Genomic DNA, 6589 nt, shown 5'->3' with positions numbered 1-6589 from the left:
ATTGTTTGAAGACCCCAGCTTTTCTCTCTTTGTTAGGGAAATAGTACCATTTGTTTGGCCCTTCAAATATTAGATTTCAGTTTTCATCATTAAGCCAAACTAGAATGTAGTTTGTAGATATGTAGATAGAAAAGCTGCTTCTACCCTATCAATACATTCTTCAAGAGGTATACAAATACCTCTTGAAGAATGTATACAAATACATTCGGTATACAAATTAAAAAAATAAATAAATAAATAATAAATAAATAAATAAGAGCACACCATTATATTATTAATTACATTCAGATGTAATCATTTCCTTTTGAGCCTTGTCATTCAGTTATGCAATGTGTTTCTTATGGCCCCGATTAAATAACACAGTGACATTGATTAACTGAATTCATATTCACAACTGTAGTGACAAATCCATTGTCATATGTACATTTACTCACAGAACGGGACTTTGCACTTCACTATTTCCCTGAATTTATTTTAGGTTGTCCTCTAACACACACACACACACACACACACACACACACACACACACACACAGAGCAGATTTGAGGCTTAGGAAAAGTCAGAGTGAAGGAGAACAAATTGTTCTCTTCACTCGCTGACCCAAAGCTTTGCTGATATTTGAAGAGATTAAGTGGTTAGGACAGATGAAATACTGACTGTGTGAGTGTACAAAATCCTTGCTTGTTTTGAAAGGAGAGCATTTGGAGTCCTTGGAAAGTATGCTTTCACCCTCTTTTTTCAAATTAAAAAAAGGCTATGCACCTGGATTCTCTTATTTTTCTTATATGCCTTAACAGTATGAGCAGTAAAATACTTGACTTACTAATGTTTTACATCCAAGGTTGAAGAAGAATCTATTCATATTAAAACTGGGTGAATGTGTGCCAGGGAAGATAAAATTGTATACATTTGTTATGGTAGTCCACAAATAAAAGCATAATAGAATAGCAAAGCTCCATTGCTTCTACTGCATAGGGGTATGCACTGAAAGGATGAGAGTGAACCAAACCAGGGTGGAAATTTGAAAGCTAACAGAAAGGCCATCCCCTATTACATGGAGAAAGATGGGGTGTTAAAAAGTTAATATATCTGCTTTTTCTCAGTAGCACTGGGGCAGCTATATTCCTTTATCCAGAAATATTTCTCAGTTGGCAGTTGAGGAACATTTTAAACAGCAAAGGAGACTCCCCCCCCCACCATTCCATAAATTGAATGAAAGTAGATTATCAACTAACAAAAGTACTCTACGTGCCAAAACAAATAAAATTTTATCCTTTCGTTGAACATAACTTCATAGGGATGTTCCTTCCAAATTACCTGTACAGTTATAGATAATTGTAATTTTAAACCTATTACCTATAGACCCCCATTTTGCTATTGACATAACTTCATCAACTATCAAGAACCGTATAGCTGCAAATCAATTTAGGGCAGTATGATCATAATTCCATGTTACCGTAACACAAAAAACAATTTGCATATACAGTAATTTACTACAATTCATGTAAGCCTAAGAACATACAATTTTCATTTATAAGCATCAGTTATCTTTATCAAATTTCCAGGTCACTATAACAGATACCTACTGTATAACATTTCCGTCATAACATCCAGTTTGAAGGTTTCTGGTATGATTGCAATGCTGAAATAATATAAGAAGTCAAATGTGCAATCCATAAGGGATCACTTTCCTTGGTGGTTTTAGTTCCCATCTCTTATATATTAAATAGAGTGCTCCCTCCTTGTGAAAATTAAAGAGATTAAAATCAACAACTCAAAACATAGGTTTATTACTGCAGACACATGATAGTCTGCTTTGCCGACAGAACGAATGTGATAATTGATTTGTATACAAGATTGTTAATTAAATCATACCAGTAGAATGTGGAATTTTGATGAAATGCATATGCCAATAATGTCTTCTTGATTATATTTCCAAATTATTATTTTTTAAAAAATAGGATTTATTTAAAATTGGCGTCACATTGCTGTCACGTGACGTATCACATTTTCCCTTCACGGACTTGGGGTAGGCGTGGCCTGCGCATGACGCATCCAGCCTGTGGGCCGCCAGTTTGACACCCCTGATTTATATTATTTAATTCATGCCCTATTGTGGTAAAGGTTAAAAAGAAAGTATCTTCCATGTTATTCAGCCACTGATTTCATATGAGGTTAATAACAATACATATCTATACATACATGTATAGGTATAAGTTTCTTCTGTCCCTCCAGACAGCAAATCATGAAATAATTGTGATCTGTCCTAAAAAGCAAAATATTGCTGATGAAGGATTGCTCCAAAATTTTTGTATATTCAGGTATAAGCCTCTCGCATGAAGCTTGTTTATGTATTACTCCATGGCTCAATTCTGGGGAAATTCTATGTTATACAATTAATAATGGACCCAACTCTCACTTTGACTTTCGCATAACTGCTTCTGCATGTAACCATCATATGTAATGTTCCAAGTATACAAAATAAAGCAGAATCATACTCTTGTTAACAGGAGTTTCATCTTAGTAAATATATTCTTGCTGAAAGTAGAATTAAAACTTGTACAGTAGTGGCCTAGATTTGCAAGTACAAGCTCATTTAGTTGAATGGTTTCTGAGACAACTGAAATCTTTCACTGGTCAAAGTTCATTTGAAAAAGGAATACAAGATTAGAGTGGTATGTAGTTATAAAAAATACGTGCTTTATAATGAGGTAGTGCCTATAATTAGGTTCCTGCTATAATTCCCATATGTCATAAAAGCTTTACATGGCAAAAATGCAAAACTAGAATAAAGTGTGAATGTCATTTAATCGTTTTAGCAAAAGATGGCAGATTTGAAGCTTTGTATTTTATGTCCTTTAATGCTGAATGTATTTGTTGCCTAAGACTCAAAACAGGAATATGTTGGTCATGCTTTGTAATATATGCATTATCATTACAAGGAAATATTTTGTTCTTAGGTTTTTTAAAAAATCATATTTCAAGATATTGGAAAGCTTTTTTTAAAAAAAAAAATCAAATGGTGGTGTATTTCAGAAGTAAGGCTATTATCTAGAGCAGGGTTTCTCAACCTTGGCGGCTTTTGAGATGTAAAACCGCTAAGGTTGATAAACACTGTTCCAGAGAGGTAAGGGAAGCAAAGCTGTTCAAGTCTCAGAAACTGTTGAGCATAAAAAGAGGTTCACTGGATTGTATTTCAAATAATCTGAACTAAATGTGCAGTCTGGAAACTGTAGTGACAAACAGCCAAATAAAAGCATATTTAAGCAAAATGTGCTTCTGAATTCAGTGGGGCTTAATAATTCTCAAGGGAGTATGGTTAAGAACGCAGCTATGCGATTGGAGCTGCTACATTAAGATTCCCCAGACCAAGGACTGGTATCAGGTCCATGGCTTGTTAGGAACTGGGCCACACAGCTGGAAGTGAATGGCGAGCGAGTGAGCGAGCAAAACCAAAACCCAACCCAACCCAACCCCCCCCCCAGTCCGTGGAAAAATGGTCTTCCATGAAACTGGTCCCCCATTTCAAAAAGGTGGTGCTACATGTTTACACATAGATAAATCCCCACAGGTTCAGTGAGATTCACACTGGAGTAATTGTCCATAGGATTCCACTTTGTATCTGTAAATGAAGTTGGGCTTGCGTATATCTAGTTAAGAGGTATTCCGCACTAAGATCTGTGAGGGGGAATCTTAAAAGTGTTTGATGAAGGATTTAGTTTGACTCGCTTTCTAATTGAAATGCTCTCTTAATAAAAGTGCATAGGATCAAGGTGTGTGTCCCTTTGATTTCAACTGAATTTAGCTGTGACTAATCTTTGCTAGACTGTCTCTAAATGTAAACTGGTATCAATGGCACGAGCAGTAACTTCAGTTCTAATAACGTTTAAAAAATTAAATTGAAAGTTTTAAGCTGAATAAGAAAAAACTTGAGCTCTGCTGTTGAGTAATATTTCTTGTATTTGTGTGTGTTTAGTATGTGTGTTTAATAAAACGGGGGTGCATATTTATTTTTTATCATTTAACTTAGACTTTGATGATTTTTTTCCTTTAAACAATCTACTATATTAAGAAGATCTAATGGTGGAAAAATGAATGGCAGACACATTTTTAACATTTACCATTATATTTAGTTAATAAATGGAAGAAAAGCACTTCACTATTTCACAAAACTTACAGGAAAAAGAAACTATTTCATTACTCTGGGAAAGAAATACATTTTCAGACAAGGGAACATTTACCAGCAGTACTTGAAAAGTGTGAGTTTTGACTGCATGTTACTTGAAAGATCATACTAAGCTACTCTTTGGTGCACAGCAGTTGTATATGATTTCTTGTTTATGTAGCAAGATGCATTGAAATTGTATTGAAACATACATGTAAGAATTGTTATTGTGGAGATGGTTTGTTCTGTTTTTTATTCTTGTGTATGTCCTATCTGTTTAAACCTTAAATGTTTCTTTAAAAATGACCTAAAAAGGCAAGATAAAGTTGCTGTCATTGCGAAACGTATTTTAATTTTTTGTCATGGCTTTTTCCAAAAACAAAATTACAAACTGTATCATTCCTGATAATGCAGAACATTGTGGATGGTTTCAAATAAATTTTATACTTCTATTTTGCATGTGGTTTTTAATTTTTCCTTCATTTAGAGGCCACTTCTTTCTACTAAAGAAATATATCTAAAAACATGTTCGAATCAGTGGAACAAAATGAAACTTAGCAATAGCATTACATTCTCTTTGATTCATTATTATTGTTCTTTGAATCCTATTCAAAGACCGGTGATCTGGAGGAATTAAATGGTACAAGTGGTTATCTCTGTATTTAATTGCTAATTATGATTTCTTTGGTTCAGATCTCTGTTTAAAGAATGGGCCAGTTAGGTTTGGTCAGCTGGGAACACTGGTACTAAGGATCTTATTGTATCTAGCCAAACTACTCACAAATTCTATATATTAACATGAACGTATGAATCTCAGTCACTTTCAAATACAAATTATGCCAGAACAAGAATAGAGCTCTGGCAGTGGTGGGATCCTACCGGTTTAACAACTGGTTCGCTGAGCGCGCGCAGTTTCAAGAAAAGTCACCTTCTGCATTGCAGCCTGCGAGGAAAACAGCTGAGACGCCGCAATTCACTCTGCCGCGCCGATCAGCTGGGCTTTGGAAATGGAAATATAGGTGAGTATAACAAACATACCTGTTTTCCTGGTGGGTCCCATCTAGACTCCAACTTCCTTAGCTTTTTGGGATCAACACACAACAATAGTACAGTAGTATGTGCTGATAGTCGAGGTAGTCCTCTACTTACTGATGTCACAATTGAGCCGAAAATTGCTAAGAAATTAGCAAAATTCCTAATTGCTGTTGCTAAGTAAGACAAGTGAATTTTACCTCATTTTAATGACCTTGCTTGTCATAGTTGTTAGTGAATCACTGTAGTTGTTAAGTTCATAACATGATTGTTAAGCGAATCTGACTTCCCCACTGAGTTAGCTTGTCAGAAGTTTGCAAAAAGTGATCACATGACTCCAGGACATTGCAATCATTATAAATATGACCCTGTTGCAAGTGTCTGAATTTTGATCATGTGACTGGAGATGCTGCAATGGTCATAAGTGTGAAAAACTCATCGCTTTTTTCAGTGCCATTGTAACCTCGAACAGTTACACTAAACAAACTTGGTTTGTTGAAAGAGCCTTGGTAGTACAGTGGTCTAAAGCACCCTGTTATTAAGACCAGCTGCCTGCAATTACTGCAGGTTCGAATCTCGCCAGGCTCAAGGTTGACTCAGCCTTCCATCCTTTCTAAGGTAGGTAAATTGAGGACCCAGTTGTGGGGGCAATAAACTGACTTTGTATAAATATACAAAAGAATGAAGGCTATTACTTAGCGCATTGTAAGCCGCCCTGAGTCTCTGGAGAAGGGCGGCATATAAATCAAATTAAAAAAAAAAAAAAACTTGTAAGTCGAGAACTATCTATACTGGGGTTTTGTACTGAAGACTATTTTACGGGACAAAGCAGTCTATCATTTTTATGCCTATAAGGTTGGAAAATGAGAAGCAAAGTAAGTGCTGAAACCTGTAAAAGATGCAACCCACTGAAAAATACAACATCCCTATGTTTTCAGAAAACCGAAGAGGACAAGTACAGTAAACAGCGAATGCGAGTGAAAATAGCAGCACTTCTTCCTTGACCAATTTTATAACAAAAATCCATTTGTTGATTTGCAGCCCTCCGAAACTAATTTTTAATCAGATGTGAACCTTGAATTAACCCAATGGAAAATAACCTTTCTTCAGCTCATTGACTTGTCTACCCCAGTAACAGGGTCTCTTAATGTTTTGAGGTTCATGGGTGTTTTGAAATTAAGAACTCTGCCATCAGTGAGCATCACAAAATGGCTGCACAGGGAATGAAAAGTCGGCATCCTAAAATAGCTGCTGAAAAGACAAAACTGTAAAAGTTGGACATAAGTAAAAAACAACGTGCGCATTCTTGATCCCATGCAACGCCATCTAGTTACATTGCCGGTACTTCATGTAATGCACAACATGAATAATCCACCACAACATGAATGGGTG

This window comes from Pituophis catenifer, unplaced genomic scaffold, assembly GCF_029215685.1.
Source record: "Pituophis catenifer annectens isolate HBS135680 unplaced genomic scaffold, rPitCat1.0.hap2 SCAF_6, whole genome shotgun sequence".
In the NCBI taxonomy this organism is placed as follows: Eukaryota; Metazoa; Chordata; class Lepidosauria; order Squamata; family Colubridae; genus Pituophis; species Pituophis catenifer.
This window is presented reverse-complemented; position numbering follows the sequence as displayed.